The sequence below is a fragment of the Gopherus evgoodei genome, chromosome 4, assembly GCF_007399415.2.
Source record: "Gopherus evgoodei ecotype Sinaloan lineage chromosome 4, rGopEvg1_v1.p, whole genome shotgun sequence".
Classification (NCBI taxonomy): domain Eukaryota; kingdom Metazoa; phylum Chordata; order Testudines; family Testudinidae; genus Gopherus; species Gopherus evgoodei.
The window spans coordinates 72,254,528-72,275,681 of record NC_044325.1 but is presented as its reverse complement, the minus strand read 5'-3'; the positions used below and the strand labels follow the sequence as shown (position 1 = coordinate 72,275,681).

General features: G+C 43.2%; 1 protein-coding gene across 19 annotated transcripts in view; it reads left to right on the top strand.

The window, feature by feature from the left end:
* The window catches only part of RAD51B (RAD51 paralog B), a 651,811-nt gene that overhangs the window by 368,113 nt on the left and 262,544 nt on the right, over positions 1 to 21,154 (top strand). The window lies entirely within an intron of this gene.

Below are 21,154 nucleotides of genomic sequence, written 5' to 3'. Positions count from 1 at the left end.
TCTGGTGCAGTCAGGAACCGGCAGTCCTTCTCCCTGGGTACTGGGCGTATAGCTGATGGAATGTTGTGGATAATGCACAGTCCACTTTTTCTTCTTTGACACACCTTTCCCAACTGGAGGCACCATGCAGAAGGTACAACTGCTGGTATGATCTGTTGGCTCTCTCCAAATCATTGGCACTGAGCAAAAGGCATGGATTTCCTTTTCCTGTTCAACCACTGGTGAAGATTTGTTGCACAAGTGTTGCAGCATATGTGTGGGGCCCACTTCTTGTCCTGATCTCCAATTTTGCAGCCAGAATAAAGGTGATGGGCTTTCTTAACCATAGTGCTTATACTGTGCTTTTGTGATGCAAAAGTCACTTCACCACAAGCATAGCAGAAGTTATCTGCACTGTTCACACAAGTACGAGGCATCTCTGCTCACTTTGGCTAAACAGAAATGTGTCCCTTTGCAAAATCAAACACTGACAAATAAGAGAGCAGGACACTGTATGATTTCTAGAGCTGATATAGGGCAATTTGTTCAGCAGAGCGATGTAAGCTTTGTTATGATTGCATCATCCATGACTTCTAGGAATAACATGATGCAATTCATATCATGTATGATGCAATACCAGCTTCAGATTGCATCATTCATTGTTTTGCCTAAAAAGCAAGTACTGTCCAAACCCAGTCATAGATTTATTCATAGATCCAGTCAAAGATGTATTTTAGTATCATTTCTGGTTTAAATTGGAGATCCCTTCCTTTATAACTCACTTGTCCTCCGCCATTCCCAAGTCATGGGTCGTATATACTGACCCAATAGCATATCTTGAAAACTAGAGCCAATCAACAATTTTAAGCATCAATTTCGTTCTCAGTGACCCAGAATTAGTAAAGTTGGACTACATTTATTTCAGAAGCATTTTGGCTGTAGAGCAGTGTAATCACAGGCATGGAGACCACCTCATTTTGGGGAAGTGGAGACTATCTGAGATTTTAAAAGTCAAGGCAGGCTATAGCTAATACACATTCAGATTTACAGCCTATGTCCAGCCTGCTCCATAATGCTATGGCCAAACCTGCAGTGGTTGTTTGTAATACCAGAACTGGTTTAAGATCTCAGTCAAAGCTACTTTAGACTACAAGGGCTAGATTCAGCCCTGAGCAAGCAGTGAGATATAAGCTGCATAAGTCTCCCTGGGAGGTATTGTGACTTAGAGATACATCTCTAAGGCTATATTTGTCCCTTTCTTCCTCCTTGCTTTGGCAGGATAGGAGGAGGATGGTATAGCACTTTAATATTGGCCTATACCACCAGTAAATGCCATCCCTTGCACTGACACAGACACTGTTCAGTGAGTAGGGTAGATGGGACCAAGTCTCCACCCACTCCCTACCTTTTTCTTTTCACTTCCTGCCCACCTGCCCCAGGGTTAGAAGTAAGATCTACTCCTGTGTGATGTAGCTCAAGGTCCAGAAAGCCCATGTAGGGGATTCAAGGCAGACCATGACTTCTTTGCAAGTCAGAACCTAGCTTAAAATCTAGCCACGAATTCCAAGTTTAGATATTAGTTATTGGTTATTTATAGAGACGGGTTAAACTTAAAAGTAGGGCTGTCGAGTGATTTAAAAAATTAATCATGATTAATCAAGTGATTAAAAAAATCACAATCACACAGTTAATAATATTTACGTGCCAGATGCGCTAAAGATTCATATGTCCCTTCATGCTTCAACCACCATTCCAGGGGACATGTGACCATACTGATGAAGGGTTCTGCTCGATAACGATAAAAAGCAGTGCAGACTGACGCATGTTCATTTTCATTATCTGAGTCAGATGCCACCAGCAGAAGGTTGATTTTCTTTTTCGGTGGTTCAAGTTCTGTAGTTTCCGCATCAGAATGTTGCTCTTTTAAGACTTCTGAAAGCATGCTCTGTACCCTGTCCTGCTCAGATTTTGGAAATTACTTCTGATTTTTAACCCTTGGGTCATGGGTCGAGTGCTATAGCTGTCTTTAGAAATCTCACATTGGTACCTTCTTTGCTTTTTGTGAAATCTGCAGTTAAAGTGTTCTTAAAATGAACATGTGCTGGGTCATCCTCCAAGACTGCTATAACATGAAATATATGGCAGAATGCAGATAAAACAGAATGGGACATACAATTCTCCCCCAAGGAATTCAGTCACAAATTTAATTAATGCATTTTTTTTAACAAGCATCATCAGCCTGGAAGCATGTCCTCTAGAATGGTGGCCAAAGCATGAAGGGACATATGAAAGTTTAGCATATCTGGCACGTAAATACCTTGCAATGCCAGCTACAAAAGTGCCATGCAAATGCCTGGTCTCACTTTCTGGTGACATTGTAAATAAAGAAGAGGGCAGCAGCATCTCCTGTAAATGTAAACAAACTTGTTTGTCTTAGCAATTGGCTGAACAAGTAGGATTGAGTGGACTTGGGGGCTCTGAAGTTTTATGTTGTTTTGTTTTTGAGTGCAGTTTTGTAACAACAAATATATACATTTGGAAGTTGCACTTTCATGAGAAAGAGACTGCACTACAGTACTTGTATGAGGTGAACTGAAAAATACTATTTATTTTGTTTATCATTTTTACAATGAAATATTTATAATAAAAATAACATACACTTTGATTTCAATTACAACACAGAATACAATATGTATGAAAATGTAGAAAAATATCCAAAATATATAATAAATCGCAATTGGTATTGTATTGTTTAACAGTGTGATTAAAACTGCAATGAATCATGATTAATTTTTTAAATCATGATTAATTTTTTAATTGCGTGAGTTTACTGTAATTAATTGACAACCCTGCTTAAAAGGTTTAGAGGCTTGTTTCAGATATATAGTCCTAAGTGTGGATACTTATCTGAATCTCTTGTCTACAAAATTGGGCTGTAAATCTCACAAAAATGTATTTTCTGGTGAGATTTTTAGTACACCTCTACCTCGACATAACACTGTCCTCAGGAGCCAAAAAATCTTACCATGTTATAGGTGAAACCATGTTATATTGAACTTGCTTTAATCCATCGGAGCACACAGCCCTTCCCCCCCACCCGTAGCACTGCTTTACCGTGTTATATCCCAATTTGTGTTATATTGGGTCGCGTTATATCGGGGTAGGGGTGTATTTCTTGCCTCTGTTTGAGCTGGAAAAACAAAGCACTCTTTCTCTGTGGTAGAACCCAGATCCCAGATAGAACTAGGAAGTGTGGTGATGCACAGAAATGAAAAATAAAAACAAGAAGTTAAAGCAACCCCCCCAGTACGTTATCACATGTATTCTAATCACATATTTGTTAAAAAAAAATTCACTGTGTTTTTAACATTGCCTGAAGCTACTGTGTCCCCTGCACACTCTGGCCCTAATTTTTAGAATAGACTAGTGATTTTGGATACTCATTTGAAAAACCTTAAATGGGCCTGAATTGGGTGTGGGTGTTTGGCATTTTCTGAAAACCAGTCTCCTTTTAAGGTGTCAAGTTGAGCATCCAAAATCACTTGTCACTTTTTAATATCTTGGCCTGTGTTTTTCATTAATAATCCATTAAAAAAAAACAGATTGAGAATATTCCAGTTCTAATTTAGAAGGATTCAACTAGTAAAACCTGTTTTGTACTACTTCTCATTCTCCACTGGCATAATCCTTGAGAGAGAGAGAACAGAACCATTCACTGGTCTTTTTGACAGACATTAGGGATAATTCAAACAGAGGCCATAGCCTTGTATAGCTTGCCTTCACCTGGGAGTCTGGAGGAGGCAAGGTATGCAAGATTAAGCCTGAAGTGTCTTGTTTCAAAATGGACTCGTGTTGAACTTTACTTCCCTGCAGGATTCATATTATTTACCTAATTCTCATGAGAACTTTATAATAAAAAGAGTCAAATTAATCTCTGGTGTAATTTTTACTTCAAATGGCCTTACACCAGGGCTGAATTTAGTCCAGGATTTGCTGAATAATGTGGCTCTTCTTTCTGTGATTGCACCTTTGTTCTCTCTTCTTTCCGAAGCTACTTACAATTCATATGTAATGTGTCCTATTCTTAACTTTATCATCAGAAATGTAAAATATTTTGTGGTGGTTTTAATGCAGAAAGTACAAATCAATGTAACTTAAATTTTAGATCACAGAGTGCAGAGTCAGCTGAGTAATCAGTGAACAGGAACTTCACATCAGTGAAGGGAAGAAATGGAGTTACATATTATGATCTCGTGTGCCTGGAGAGAGGCTAAATTAAAACCCAGACACTACAGAATTCCTCAGAGTATATATTGGTTGCCAGCTAGACTAAAACTATCTGGTGTAAGATGTCACAGTTGTTGGAGGCATAAAGGAATTACTTGTGGTTTTGGATATACACTTTGGCCCCCTCCTCACTTGAGAACTTTGAGCCTGATAACAGGAGCCTAATACTTTATGTGAACAGTTGAGTGCCCTTGTCTCTTATTGACTGTATGGGAGTTGTGGATGTTCATTGCCTTGCATGATCTAGCCAATTATTAATTAGTAGCATTAGAACAAAATAAAATACATCCATAACTATTATTTATTGGCTAGCAGTGCCCCACTTTAAGGTGTTGTAATCCTAGGTGCATCCAAATGGACTGCCCATAACCCACCCATAACCCACCTGTTGTAATCATTGTGGTTACCTGGGCATCTAAAGCAGGAAGGATTTGGTCCTTCTTTTTGTGCATGATTCCAGAAATATACTACATGTGGCATGCCTTAGAGAAGATGAAGTGAGACATTCTTATGTGCAAAATATATTTAGCAGCATAGATGGGGAAAAATCCTTTGCCACTTAACTTGGATGACTGAATATTGGGCACAGCTATTTATTCTTTACTCAACTTGCATTGTGTTGCATTGCATATATTTGCTGGGTGAGCCTCTCTTGTTTGCTTTCTGTCCTTCTTTTGCTTAGGACTAGATTGTCTCGCCACTTATTTGACTGCACATGAGAGTAGGAGATAATGTGACCACACTTGCTTCCCTTTCATGTTCAGATTGCAACTCTGGCTGAGGTGGGGCTGAGCTGGAGCTGCTTGGCCAGTACCCTCCGCTGTGCTCAAGAGTGGGGACAGGGAGAGCGTGACATCCCCTAGGGTACAATCTGGACTGTTGAACCGCTGTGTCCCTTTAACTCTCCAGCCCAGGGTGCCTTTTACACTGCTTTGCTAGTGACAAGCAGCCTCTCCAGGCTCTGCTCACGCATGGTCATTAGCATGGAAAGTCACTCCTTGCAAAGTTACATGAATGCTCTCTCAGCTACTCCTGAACTACATACAGGGCAACATCTGCAACTTCCCCAGCCCTAGCCTTGCATCCCAGGAATGTGCATCTTATACAGCTCAGTAGACCCCTGTTCATTATTAGTCCGACATAGCAACAAAGGGTAATGTTTATATGCCCCAGCCTTGTTGTCTCAAGTGGAGTCCCCAAGCACTTCAATCCAAATACACACTGGATTAGGTAAAACTGTGAAACAAGTTTCCTAACTAGAGAGAGATTGATTTTAGATGATTTACAAGTAGAAGGTATAAAGGTAAGAATTGGTTACAAAAGAAATAAAGAGATGAAATCACAATCTAATTCCTAACCTTTATCAAGCTAAATGAGATTTGAAAGCAAAATGGTTTCTCTCACCCCAAACTTTCAGCAGTCTATACTAACTGGAAAGCCTTCAAGTTAGGGCCACTCCCCCCAGTTCAATGATGTACCTAATGTCTTTTCAGTGATCTTGGTGCAATGAGTAGAGATGAGGGAGGAAAAGTGCCAGAGGACTTTTTTTCTTTCCTCCTTATATCCTGACCCTTTTCACTGGAAAAGTTCTTGCTGGATCATGCAGTTCCATTGTGTACATGTTCTGCCAGCTGTCCTTCAGGTGAATTACAAATACCCTGTTTACAACCCCCCTGCTGGTGAATCTCTGATTAAACAAGTAATGGCCCACCCTTAATGATGTGTCTTGGTAACTTTTCAGTGCAAGTATGTAATTAATTTAGAGTTACCAATGTGCTTAAATTTGCTTGACATGTTAACTCTCTTTTAAGATCTATATGTCCATACACACTGGTAGCTTTTAATGTTGGAAGGTCTTTTGAATATCTTGTAAGAATGACTGAATTGACTGTTGATCTCAATTATTCTGTGTTTTTGGTTACTTTTGATGTTTGGTCTATACATGTAGTTTATGTTACCCAGCATTTGGAAAAACAGTATTTAAACTGTTTTTTAAGTTTCTTAAATATAATGTGAAAAAGAATAACTTACAATGAAAAAGAAAACCACCTACCAACTTAAAAAATGTAGGACTGGAAGAATGTAACAATCTAGGACTGGAAGTACCAGGGTCAACATTAAAAACTGTGAAATTTTCCCAGTTCTTGTAATATATGTTTTTAATATTATATATTACATATTTGGTTAACTTATTCAAATATTATAACCAAAACATGATCCTAAGGTAAATTCAAACTGTCTGAAATCCTTCCAATGGCAAAGCCAGTCAATTCAGTCCAACTTTGCATCAAGCATGGCCCCAGTCAAGTTGAAGAAATTGCGGTAGCATTCCTTGGTAAAAGACACATCAGCTACATTCGCTTTAAACGGAGACAGTGATTTGTAAAAACTGTTTTTAAAATTTTTTTTCAGTCATTTGTTTCAATGGGTTTGTCTGGAGTGTATAAATCAGCACAGAATTTGGTTTATTTAACAGGACTTTCTGAAACTCTGGAAAGGTTGGAAATTTTAAGCTTGGTGCAACTGTTGCACAAGGCTCAGAAGGAGAGGATTGATTGAATCAAATTGTTTTGCCCATCTATGGTCACTTATGGTTTTGAAAAGAGAACAGAGAGTGTGTTTGTTTATGTTTGTTTGCCATACTCCTGGATAGGGTGACCAGATGTCCCAATTTTATAGGGACAGTCCTGATTATTGGGTCTTTTTCTTATATCGGCTCCTATTACCCCCCCACCCCCATTCCTCCTCCCATCCCGATTTTTCACATTTGCTGTCTGGTCACCCCACTCCTGGAAATGTATTATTCCAGTGTTAAAACATGCAAGGATTCCCTTACTCTCAGGTCCTGTACTCTCCAGAATCAGTTTTGTTTACTATTTTCATTCATCCATGTCCAGAAGTGCTGTAGATTTCTGTAACCCCACACAATCAACAGCTGCCAATCTCTCTGTATTAAACCCGATATGAACCAGGAGAAGCCATCCAGGTCATGAATGCTCAGACTTGCTTTTTCCTTTTATATCAAGCTGCTGAGTGAAATCTTCAACTTTTTATTTTCAAAGTGAAAAACATAGGAAACAAAATATTGATGAGGAGACAGAAATCACCAGTATGTGTATGTTCTTGTCATGGTTTGGCATTCCTGTCTCCCAAGACTTGAGAGGACTGGAAGAAGGATCCTCACCATTAAGGAGTCTGAGGCTGAAATGCTCTCATCCTCCATAGAGGTAGAAGCTTATCTATAGCAAAGGTTCTCAAACTGTGGGTCGCAACCCCATTTTAATGCTGTCGCCAGGGCTGGCTTAAGACTTGCTGGGGCCCAGGGCTGAAGCTGAAGCGTGAGGACTTCAGCCATGGGTAGCAGAGCTCAGGCTACAGGTTCCCTGACTGGGGCTGAAGCTCTTGAGCTTCAGTTTTGGCCCCCTGCCGGGGGCGGTGGGGCTCAGGCTTTGGTCCCAGCCCTCCCACCCCCAGGATGGTGGGGCTCGGCAGGCTCAGGCTTCGGGCACCCTTCCTAGGGTCTTGTCATAATTTTTGTTCTCAAAAGGGGGTCACAGTGCATCCCTGATCTATAGCATCCTTCTGATTTAAATTCAGTACATTTTAGTTTTCTGTTTAGTTTGTGGCTGAGTGGTTCCTTTTTTCACTTGTGGATAGTTTGTTTATTCTGTGTTAAGGGTTATTTTTTTCCCCTTGCTGTCTTGGGAATTGCTTCAGCAATGCCGTTTTATTAAAACGTTATGTTCTGCTGTAAAGACCAGCAGGTGCCATATAAAATAAAAACATGTTATTCTTAGTTTGCCATGGACTCTGAATGACCAGTGATGGTCTGTGTAAACTGGGAGCCTTTCTTGGGAAGGTCCTTAGTGTGTACAGGACCATCCTTCTCAGGAGAACTTTTAAAAGACTGAGGGCTTCTCTACATGAACATTTAGTTCGTGGCAAGCTGGGGTGTTATTCTACCCTACACTCACCTGTGGACCCTACTGCTGTGTATTAACAGTTTGTTCATGTGCTTTGATCTAATCCCGTTTCAAAGCAGGCCAGATCAAAGCGCACTAACAAACTGCTAAGCATGGCAACAGGGTCCACACGGACAGTTAGTATGTGGCACGGTACTGGGGGTTGATTAACAATCCAGCTTGCCATGAACTAAGTGTTTATATAAACAAGCCCTGAATACCATCAATGTGGAGTCCCTGTATGTGGAACCATTTGTGGTCACCACAGATTGGATGGAGGATGTTTGGAAGTCCATTCCTGGTTGCCTCTGAACTGCCATTAGGTGAGCAAGGCTTGGAAGTCATTCATTACCTTGAGGCAATGTGAGAGTCCCTGTGATCCTCACTTCCACTGCAATCTTAAGGTCCAATGAATTACAGTGGAGACATGTCATGGAGTACTATTACCATGGTGTCACCCATGCTGTTACTTGCTGTCTTATACATGTCCTTTGTGCCAAACTAGTGAGGCCCTGGAATCTCTCCAAGGGCAGGACATCTTTTATTTGAGCCATGCATGTACTCCAGTGGGGACAAGCTGGGGCTTTCAGCAGTTTATCATGAACCTTAGTGATTCCAGTTCCCTAGTGGTGACATTGATTTATTTTTTGACACACTTTAGAGTGAATTCCTCAATCAGACAGTCATCCAAATGGAGTGCATATGCTCCCAGTGTGGTTTTTGCCTTCTTTATCAAGACCTCCACCTGCTTTCCAAACAACTTCTTTATGGTGTAAGATAGGTCCTTGAGCTGGATTTTTGGTCACTGACCCCTAAGGAAGGGGCCTTGCCACCATCTCACCCACCTTAAAGGACACCCATACCCAGTGCTTGGCCACCTTTAAGTCCTTGGGACTAGCTCTTTTAGCTGCTGGTATTTCTGTTGTAGAAGAGACTCAGTCCTGGTGGAGGCCTCCCTCCATAACTTTATCTGACTATTGTCCATGAAGGCCTTCTGGTTTTGGATGCCAAAGGTTGCAGCACAGTCTTGTAAACCCTTCATCCAAAAGAATCCCAGAATAACAGCTTAGGGGTTTGAGGCACAGTACAGGAAATACCGCCAATCTCCCTCTAGCTCCGGACATCACCAGCACCAAGCTCTTGTGGAGAGGGTGGGAGACATAGCCAGCAGCATCCCCAGGGAGGATATGCTTTTTCTAGACAGCTTTTGAGACAGGGCAGCCATGTGACATTTATGCTACATTCTTCATCATTAGGTCCAAAATAAGAGCGCACAGCCTTCTTGAATGAGGGTTCCTGGCCTAGGTAACTCCCAGCTGTGTCCTCCTGGATTCTTGGCTGCTTTCAGCTCAAAATAAACTGGTCTTATACTTCTTCTATAAGAACTATGCAAAGGTGGGAATCCTCTCCTGCAGAGTCACTATCTTGGGTGTTTGTCTTAAAATACATCCACCACAGGAGAACCAGCAGCTAAACTGGTCTATCATGAGTGGTGTGTGACAACAGGCCTCCTCTTAGCCACTAATGGACATTTGCCTATATAATAAAAGTCTTATGCACCTTGTTGTAATTGTTAGTGCCAGCTCTGAATACGGTAGCAGTGGGATAATGCTAGAACCTTTGCAAGGTTTAATTGAAGTGTACAGGCAGCATTTCATTGGAGAAACTTTTGCAGCCTGTTTGGCCTGTAAGCAGTCTTGTCACTCTGGAAAATATCCCTAAATTCACAGATTAGATGCTCATGCTCTCCTGAATTGCTAGTCTGTAAATTTTATAGTGAGACTGCATTGATGTTTTACTCTGTTCCTGATCATGCCCTGCAGTAAGAAAGAGAACTGACCCATACCTTTTTGAGGGTTGTAAGCTTGCTGCTGAGTGTGGTATATTGGCATGTGATAGAGACAGGTACAGAGACTGTAAATCTGACTTCTCAGAAAACATACCTCTCTAATCTCTTCTGTCCAGCAAGTTTATAGGAGCCCCCTAATCCTGCTGTAAAAAGTCTGTTTTTTAGGGTGATTTGATTCCCACAGCCATGGACAAAGGCACCCAAGCAGCTCTTGTGCAATTAAAAAGCAGAAATTTCGCTAGAGGCTGTAAACACAAAGAGCTGCATTCTGAAACCACACAAAGATGGGAGCCAGATTGGGGCTTCTGCTCTTGTGCAGAGTTATGGGATTTTTAAAGAAATCAGTAACTGTCTGGAAAGTATTTTCTTTTGGAGAGTCTGTAGCAAGGGGGCCCCACTCCCCTGCGTTCCTGAGGGACATAGGCCAGAGAAGGTGCGGCCCCGCTGCCTGTCCCCGCCCCCCGGAAGTCAAGGGGCGAGACAGGAAGTCCAAGGCCCATCCTGCCTGTCCCCCTCCCACCCCCCGGAAGTCGGGGCGGGGCTGGAAGTACAAAAGCCCGGCCCCAGCGCTCAGTTAGGAGGAGGCTGCCAGAGAAGGCAGACGCTAGGGCCCGAGCTCCTGCTGGGCCCGGCGTACCCCATGCCCAGTACCCGGAGGGGTACTGGCCTGACCTCCCCTGGGGCCAGTACTCAGAGGAGCCGACTGAGCGGTCGGACGCTCGGCCTGTGGAGGAGCTGTCCAGACCTCCCAGCGCCCAGTACCCCAAGGAGTGGACCGGACCTCCCGACCCCCAATACTCCGACGAGTGGACTGGACCTCCCGACGCCGGACACCCTGAGGAACCCATGACGTGGGACCCTCCGGACTACGCTGGCAGAGGGCAGGTACCCAGTGAGGGGGAGGTTGGAAGTGGCCCGGGGGCAGCCGACCCCAGTTAGGCTGTAGGCTCACCTGAGCCGATGGCAGTGTGTTTCGGTCAGGATCCCCCACTGACCGCTAGCGGTGTTGACCGCTACTAGGGCCCCGGGCTGGAACGCAGTTGAGTGGGAGTCCCCCTCCCCTGACCGGTGGAAGCTATATACTGTTCCCCTGTGCTCAGCCCCACTGACGAGGCCTGAGCCTAGACTGTTGTGTGTTGCCCCACCCTGCCTAGGGCCTGGGCCACTTGCTAACTGTTGTGGTTCACTCCGCCCCGCAGCAAGGGATGGACCTTGAGTCGATGGAGCGCGGTGGGCTGGTGTGGCTCCCCTCCGCTGCAAGGAGGGTTGAGGCCCTGGCGCCGATCTACTACAGAGTCATTGGGCTAGATTCTAGGGTTCAGCTCAAATGCAAAGTGCAGGTCGTTGTATAGTATGACAGTGGCTTAAAGATCACTTTCACCTTCCCCGATCATTGGGCTGCTCTTGGCACTTCAGGGGCTGTTCCAGCTTATTTCAGAGAGACAAGATAGGTGGTAATATCTTTTTATTGACCATTTCTATTGGTGAGAGAGAGAAGCTGTTGAGCTTCACAGAGCTCTTCAGGTCTGGGGAGGGTAAATAGCGTGTCTAAGGTAAATACAAGTTGGAACTGATTATTAAGCACAATCATGCTTTAGGAGACATTTTAAAATTAAGTGGGCAATTAAGGGTTAGCAGACAGTGGGGTATGTTACTAATTGTTGTAATGAGCCATAAAGCCAGTGTCACTGTTAAGTCCATTGTTTTTAATGTCTAGTAGAGTTATTAACATAAGTTTCCAGTCTTGTCTTTTGAAGGTGGTGTGCAGGTTTCCTTTGAGGATGAGGACTGAAAGGTCCTAACTTATTTCAGGCAGTAACTGCTAAAGAGATCTGAAAATGTGACCAAGGATAAGCATATCACTGGGGCTGCTCAGACATGCCCACTTTCCACAACAACATCCCCTTTCACTTCTATGCCAGCAACAGAGAGGGAGGTTGTATTGAAGCCTCTGCATTGGCTCCATGCCACCCAAGTATCACCCTTGTCCTGGGGTAATCCTTCCAGGGCCAGTTGTGCCAGTTTTCAGTTCAGCTTAGTTTAGTTATAGGACAAGCAGTTCTCAAAGTGACTGTACCGCATCAGGGGATCTGCACCATTGTCTTTTGAAGACTGTTGAGTTAGTGGATTATTTAATATAAAATGCTATTTGTAGCTAGCTATTTTAAAGGTTCTGAGTTTCCTCTCCTGCACCTGGTATTCCTATTTTTCATCAGCAAATATTGTTTTATAGATTGCACAATCATTTTGATTCTCTTTCATTTCCAGCCATACTTTCTTATTTAAATGACCACTGGCAAGATAAAAATAAAATATTAGAACAATTTCTTTAACCTGTTCCTGATGATACCTGACGTTAAGACTGAAAGATTTTGAAACATCTTGTTTACTTCTGTCTTTGTGTTGTCTATTTTTTCATTTTACTCTGACTGGAGAGTGAAACCTCAATTGTTTAATTATTGTTTTCAAACAGCAAAGATGATGAAGAGCACTGTATAAATGCCAAATATTATGATCAGTTTCACTTCCCCAGGCTCAGAAACTAACTCAGTGTTGTTTGCAGTGTTTGGGTTTCCAACCCTGCATGTAAACTGGATATACATAAATACACACACACACACACTTTGAGTAGCATTCTGAAATTACAGCACTGGGCATCTGGAGATCTGGCTTTGCCATAAACTTCCTGAGGGACCTTGTGTAAATTTGAACCTGTTTGGGAAACTGGCACAGTACTGCATTGGTGGCAGTGCAAGCTGCGCTGTCCCAGAAGAATACTGGAGCCCTTCTAGAGCTCTGTGGTGCACTGTAGGGACCACAAATTGCTACAGCCTTTCAAGGAATATTTTCTCCTGCTGGATTGTGGAGGATAAAGGGAGCTATGACTCTGCCTACTCCCCAATTCTGCTTGCCCCTTTTGGGGTACTGTGCACCCCCTAGGGAGCATCTTGGTAGTAGCCCTGCAATCCCTGGAATGCAGGGGCTTAAATTCTGTACAGCCCTTACATCGTCATGCAGTGGGGGAGGCTTCTTACTCCACATTGCATGGCCACATAAGTGCAGGGCAGGGTCTAGCCCAAACCTCTCTGTTCTCCATTTCCTAAGCCTATGCAATGGAGATGTTAGTGCATATCTCACAGGGAGTCTGCAAGCCACCAACTCATCAAGTCAGGATTCTACAGGGAAGAAGGAAAAAAGATTACTTACAAGTCTGGCGGAATTTTTTGGAGTTTGTTGGAAGAAGGCATCATTGCCTGCTATCAAATCTGATAGTTTGAGAACTTTTTTTTTTTTAATACTAAGGAAGGGAGAAATTTCTTAAATAATAGTCACAAATAAAGTCAGAATTATGATATTAAAATAAGGAAAATAGACGAGGGGAAATGAGAAAATCTTAATATTATGTAGAGTTTTGATAGGACAGCTATTAAATAGGTGATGCTTCTAAATGTAAGAAAAACAGAACTTATGGACCTAAATATGAGCTAGTGAAAGACTTTAACGGATGCTATCAACTGATGAGACGGAAGAGGAGGATAAAGAATAGAAAAGCATCAACCACAATATGTGATCAGTACCACAAATTTAAGAAAGTGACTGGTAGCAGTTCTTGTCAATATAACTTTATGGCAATAGGCCAATTAATAATTGTGTGTAAAGACACATTTATCACTATTCAAGTTGCAAAACAAGTTTTATAAGATTTCTGTTATAAAAGAATGGATCTGTTAATAAATAAAATAAAAATTGTACCTCTAACGGTAGGTGCTATAGATGTGGAATATTTTTCATTCATTGACATTTGAAAAGAGGTGCTGTAGTTTGCACTCCAAATGCAGGTTTTGTGTGTATTAAATAAAAAAAAGGTAAAAGAACCTACTCATCAGAGTAATGTTTTCATGAACTTAAAAATGAAATAATTGAAGACAATACTTGTTTAGATTTAAGCTTTTCCCGAATGTGTTTGTAGATACTATAGTGCTGTGCCTGAAAGTGAAACCGATTCCAAATTAAGTCAAATGTAAAAAGCAATCAAAGAACATCCATCATTAAAAGTACATTCGATTTTGAAAATGCAGATTGAATAATTTGATGTTATTTCTAACACAGCTAAGTATTATTTTAAAATATATGATTTTTCACTTTGCAGTTGTCTTTTTTAAAAAATTCTCTCTCTCCCAAGATACATATGCCCCCCCAGCATCAGAGTATCTGAGTGCCTCCTAAATACTGAAAATTAGATATCGCAATCTCTCTCTCCCTTTCCAGCCATAGGAGATGTATCTTGAATAGTTCATAGGTTTTTTGCTTGTCTCGGTTTGTGGGTGTTGTGTTGGTGGTTGTGATGAAATGAGTTTTGCCTTTGGCTCTGAAAGCAGCTAGTTTGTGCCATTCTTTATCTGTTCCTGGAATGAGTTCCAGAGTTTGTGAACTATCTGCCTTCTGCTGAACTCCGGAGCCTCTCCCATTAGTCGACAGTTTAATGGTTCTAATGGAATGCAGCAGCTGTTGGGGTGCAGAGGGCATGGGGGGAGAGGCTGTCACTTAGGTAGCGATGTCCAGTCCATAGAGGGCTTTGGATATCAGGGCAGAGACCTTGACTTGAACTCTGTATTCTGTGGGGAGCCAGTGCAAGCAGCAGAGCACAGAGATAAACATTTATCGGGGTTTATCTATACGGAGACTAGTGCACAGCAGGCTGGAGTGTGAATCTATAGCACACCAGCCTGCCACACACTCAGTAGCCATATGGCAGGGCTGCCCGGGGGGGAGGCGGGGTGGCAAGTGGGGCAATTTGCCCTGGGCCCCACAGGGGCCCCCATGAGAGTTTTTCAGGGTCTCTGGAGTGGGGTCCTTCACCCACTCCGGGTCTTCGGCGGCAGTTTGGTGGCCCAGGCCCCCCACCGCCGAAGACCCCAGGCCACCTGAATCCTCTGGGCAGCCCTGCCATATGGACCCTGCTACCGCCCACTAAAAGTTCTGTGGTGTGCTTGACATTACGGGAGGGTGTGAGGAGCGAGCAATCAAAGAAATGAGGAACGAGAAGACCGGAGAAGAGTGAGCAAGGAGTGTGTGTGCAGAGTGATCCAGCAAGATGCAAGGATACTCTGGGACTTCTTGCTACTTCCCCATCACTCACTCTTCCCAGATCCCAAGCCATTTGACTCTGCTGGGCTCTGGATGAGTTTCACATAGTTTTCCTTTGTTCATTCACATCTAACACAGCTCATTTGCTTATGCACTCCTCCCTGCTCCTCTTTCGCTCCTTCCTCTCCTCTCCTCCCCTCACTCTTCTTGCTAGTGAAACAGGAGATGCATTTTCTTATCAATAATATGTTTAAATAAAAAATAAAAATGGCAGTGACTGGAGCACTTCTTCAGTGGTTAAGTTTGAGTGGTCACTAAGTCTGGCCAGGTAGAAGAGCTATTAGTTAGAGAGCGTGTCTCCGGAAGAGCAGAGAAGTATGCTTTGCTTTCACAGGAGCTGTGACTCTGATCCTACCTCTGACTATCCTGCAATTGAAGATTCTGGAGCATGTGAGACAAATGCCTGCTGTGTGGGGATGGCCCAGTAGGGATAGCACTGGGACAGGACAGCAAGGATTTAGGCCCTCCTGCAGAACTGCCTCCCCTCCCCCTCTCTTTTCTTTTGCAGTTACACACAGTGCTGTGGCTCAAGGGTCATTTGTTTCCCACAGCTTCACAGAACACTGTAGCAGAAAGGGGGACAATGATCTCTCACAAGGGGCAATGTGAGTCCTCCTTTCATCTAAAATAAACCCCTTCACTAGTGCTGGGAGGCCTGTTGTGTGTGGGTTTTGTTCTGTTTTTTTTTAATCCTTCTGCACATAGTTCCAGCGTGAAACACTCTGCGGCTTCAATTGATGTAAAGCATCTAGGAGTTTTTTTAATGGCCGACTTTTGGCGTGTTGCAGCCTGAGGTGGGTTTTCTATTCAGCCTGAGCACATCAGGAAACATCCCTTCTCCTTTTCACAAAGCTATTAGAATCCAGAGTCCATCTGGTCGACGTCGTCAGAAAGGCTGCATTGAGAAAGCAAGGAGGGGAGGGGGGCAACTATCTTTAGCTCCCCTCTGACAAGCACAGACTTCTCGCTGTACACTGCTTAGCAAAGTCTGCTAACTGAGCGTGTCAGAAGGATGCCGATTTAGTGAATTCACTATCCTAATAGTTGCCTGAAAACCCAGGGGGCAGCTATTTATGGACTCAATAGTCAAAGAATAAGTAAAAAGGTGGTGTCTCCCCAGTCTGAGGATGTAGTGGAATTAAAATTCTATACCTGCGCTCTAGAGCCTGAGAGCCAAATTGTTGGGGCCCTTGACTGTGACAGAAAAGATTGATCTAAATAAGTTGGTGTTCCACACTCAGTGCACATCTGTCTTTCTGTGCTTGCTGACTTGGGCGCTAGAGGGACACTGATTCACTCTTCGGATCACTTGAAAACAAAGGTATAACTCGCTTCCCTCAGACATCTCTTTGCACCATATCTATATATTACTTCTACTCGCTTGCCCACGCATCCTTTCTTCACACAGCCATCCTCTGCCCCATCATCCCACGGGCCAGGTATCCAGTTGTTGCCCTGTTCTGCCATAATCCGCCCTGCCACCTTCTGTCCAGACACTCTGCTGCTCTGCCAGCCTCCACTCACTACCCTGCTACTCTCCCCAGATGGTTCTGGAGAAGCTGGATTTCAGAGCCCTGCAGAAACATCTTTATGAAAATGAAAGCGCTGTAAATTAGCTGAAAGGGCAAACTTGTGACCTAAAGGCACCAGATGTGACATTAAACTCTCAAGACAGACCTGTGTGCTCATTAGTTACGAACTTGGCAGAGCAGCAGGCTTTCAGGTAACAGGATTTCCCAGCAGAGGCACTTTTTGCTATCTTTTTTTTGCTCTGGGTGAATGGGCCTTGGTGTGTTTTTAGCAAAATTCTTTACCCAGCCCTTTCTTATTATGAAAAATGATTGATCAGTGACCCTCTAGGAGGGGTTGCTTATTACAAATTAAATCAATTCTCAGAATATGAGAGGAATGAAAACATTATGATATATTAAGATACAAATTGTTATATCAGTTTGGATCAGTGATCCATCAAATGAGGTATCCTGCATTCAGTAGTGGCCTGTGCCTAATGCTTAGAGGGAAGGAACCATAATTCTTCCCACCCTGCTTCCAAAATCTCACTCCATAAAGCACCTCACCGCTGTCCAATGCTTTCCTTTGGTGTGGTGGGAACTCCTAACTGGCCTCTGCAGCAAGTTTATACCCTGGAGCATGAAAATTGATTCCTCCTATCTTAGCAAACACTGTTACTACACGTGTTGCTATTGGTCATGAAATGATCCACCCACTCTTTTAAAGCCAGCATTTAACTCAATGGCCTCATGTTTCAGTGAATTCTGATGGCTAACACCACACTGCATGTACACCCCTTTATTTGTTTTCAATTTAAATCTTCCGTTCATTTCACCAAGTGACCTGTTATATTTATGGAATTATTCTCTTCATAATCTTAAATACCTCATCTAAATTACCTCTAACTCATTCCCTTTTCATCTGAGCAATCCTAGTGTTTGCATATGTCAATCCCACAGTAACTCTGTTTTCATTAACTTTATGTGGACCTTTTCAATCTCAGTGAATATATGGCTTAGTAAATGGCTGTTGTCCGGACACAGAGGACTGTTCTGTGTGGCTGTCGTCATGTTAAACTGATGCCTGTAGTATACAATGAATGTTCAATCTTGAACTCTTTTTCTAAATAAGTTCCAGCAACGATCAGAAAACCCACTTACCAAGGATCACTTTTCTGCTTGACTGTTGTTCTTCTCGGGTAGTTGAGATCACTCAGCCTCATGTTCCATTCCAGCATTTGAGGCAGGGTGTACTGGCCTTGAAATGCACAGTCTGTTCTGCTTGTGGTCCAATCCTGTATTCTGTACTTACATGCCACAGCCTGAAAAGGCCGTTAGATAGCTTGGTGAAATGGTTAAGCAAGACTTAATACATATAGCTTTGGTACCAGTTGCATCCCACTGTGCGCGCGCGCGTGTGTGTGTGTGAAATTTACTACATTTTCTTTTGCCTGATGTAAAAATATAAGGTAAATATACAGTGTTACCATGTGATATGCATTTCACAGACCATGGCTCTGTCTCATTGAGAGTCACGCTGGTAGTTTGAAGCCAAGTTAGTGAAAGAGCCACCATCATTATTTTCTGTACAAGACCTAAATTGGTGAGGAAACTGAGCTGTCACCCTGACAATACCAAGCACTGCAACTCTTTAGTTTGGATTCATTTGTGGCAGTTATGTCCTGGCCTGCATTAGGGTCAGTGAAAAGTCCTACTGCCTCCTGGAGTGATCTAGGTGGGATTGTATCTCCCTCCTGGAGCTTTTTGGGGTGCACAAGACAGGTCAAGGGGGTGGTTAAATTATCCCTCCTGGGAATGTTTAGCTTACTTAGCTTGCATATGCATTGCACTTGCATCTGCCTGACAGGTGCACCGGGATTCCACAGCATTTTGGTCCACAGAGGACAGGGAGTGCTGGAAGGAAGACAATTTTAGACTTCAGAGAAAGAGACAGTTCTTGGGAAAGGCCATCTTCCTGCCACCTAATACAAAGTTATGTGAAGTAGTAGAGGCAGAGGCGGTGTCAATAGGTGGATGGATAGCAGGAGATGGGACCACAGTGGGGCAGAGATGTGTGTTGGGGGTGGCAGGGTAGTCAGCAATAGTGAATGGGGCTTTGGGTTCTTTGGTAATTTTAAAAAATGAAATTGCTCTGTATGCGAATTCACTTTCTCTACTCAACACTACCTTGGATGGTGAACTCTGAATGCTTTGGTAAACTGGATTGTGAGGTTGTTAGTTTCACTGTAATGTGTGTAAATTCCTCTCTCAAATGTGCCCAAATGCTGTTGTGTTACTGTGTGCAGCAAACACTTTCCAAACATACCAGACATCCCTTTGCTTTCTAGACAGGGGTAATGTAGCCTCCTGATTCAACAGGTTTACTACACTTCACTCTTCTTGGATGTGATTTTGAGTTGCAGTCAAGAGGGGGAACTGTCGACCTGCAGAAGTACCTTCTGCCCCAGCAACCCTAATCCTGGCCCAGTACAAAGTGGGAGGGCCTGGAAAGCGGGCCCATCTTGCACTCATCTCACAGCGGTGGCTCCTGTCTCGTGGGTCTGGGCACAGCTCCCTACTTTTCGGCATTGTGACCTGCAACCCGGGGTAACAGAACCACTCAGGTTTGGCACTCATACTTTCATGATTTTTGTGGGTGCAACTGAACCAGGGATCTGATTTTCCCCTCTTTGCCCAGTGCTAGAATCTCGCTCCCTACCCCGCCACCCAGTGATACTAAATGCTAATGTTATGGTAGGCCTCTAATTGTCTCCACAGTTAGATTGCTTATGCACTTCAAGCACAGACCTGTGCACTGGCAAGAAGAAAAAGGACAATGATAAAAATATAACAAATCTCTTAAGTCCATCAATAACTTGGCTTGTAGAGCTCAATATAAATGAGGTATAAAATTGTTACTGTTACACTATTAGCCTACTTCAAATGCAAAGACCCAAAGAACCTTCCATCAGGTAAACCTTGAGCATCTCTCCTGAGGACATGGACATGTAAATAAATCGCACCCATTTCTTCGAGACACACAGTGGAGCACTTGACTAAATTCAGTGTGGTGACCAAAAATGTGGAATAGCAAAAAATCTGGCAATGGTGGGCTGTGAAGCTAGTAAATAACGAGCTTGTTGTCTCACACCCCAGTTAGAGCTCTCAAGAGGTTCTTATGTTGCTTGCATTTAGTAAGAGTGTAAATGAAACCCCTGTTGGCCTTGGCAGATATTGGCCTCTTCCATGACCTTGTTTGAATGAAACAAAAAGTCATTGGTGGAACAAAATTTCATTGCTATGAACTTGTTTGAAAGAAAAGGGCAATTCTCTCAATTGGGTAATTGGATCACCATCCCAAGTGCCCTTGGGCTTATATCAAATATAGAAGAAGGGGATTAATAACTTCAGTGTGTAAACGGACTTCAGGCAGGTTCCAACTGTAACATTTCACTCACAGGAACTCTGGGGCATAAAAACAGGTCTCTTCTGAGTGCTTGAAGTGTTCTTTATGAAATGCAGGAAGGGCTGTAAACTAGAATCCTTGTCATTGTGCAGTGTCGAGTTTGAATTCTGTAGTTAATGGAATATGTGAGCTCCTCCTTAATGGGGGGCGGAGTTTATGAACTGTGCATTAGCAGGGCCAACTAGAATGGACTAAAATGATATAAATTGTACTTTCCTTTCAAATCCTGGTTATTGCTTCATTGTGCAGCACATTGACAAGGTTTGTGGAAGGGTCTTCTCGGTGGAAGACTAAGCTTTGCTTCATGCACAAAATGGGGAAGTGAATCTCTGAGTCAAAGGCTCTGCCCTGCCCCTGTACAGAGAATTCTGGGGACCCTCAGATAAGGCTCCCAGCTCATGTCAGCTCAGATTGAAGCACAAGGGAAACAACAATCTCTGTGATCAAAGCCCAAACTATAAAACCATAAAGGGTTTTGCTGATCAAATCCAACAATGAATTGCACCCACCCAGGAGTGAATTAGAAACTAGTGCAGTCTGAATGATTTGAAACCCAGCCCCCCCCCCCGCCCCCAACAGCCACATGCAGTCTTCTGACTTGCTCCAGAGACCTCTCAGAACTTGGGTCTGTGGACTTGTCCAGGGTGTGGGTCCAAGCCTGCGTCCTGTTGTGGCATGGGTCCAGGTTAACTCGTTTTCCAGTGTGGATGTTGTTGAAGACTGGATTGCCAGGTTTGTGTCTGGAGAGTCCTCCTACAGTATCCCACATCTCCAAAAACCCACCAGTCAGGTTTGGGGTCAAAACCTACATTTTGCATGAATCCATTGTTAGCAATTTTCTTAAAACTTGATCCAAGCACTAACCATAATACCATAATCAGGTCTTGGCCTGGACTAGTAGAGTATATGCTGCAGTCTCTGAGGAGCCCTTGCTGGAAAGCTGCTATCCATT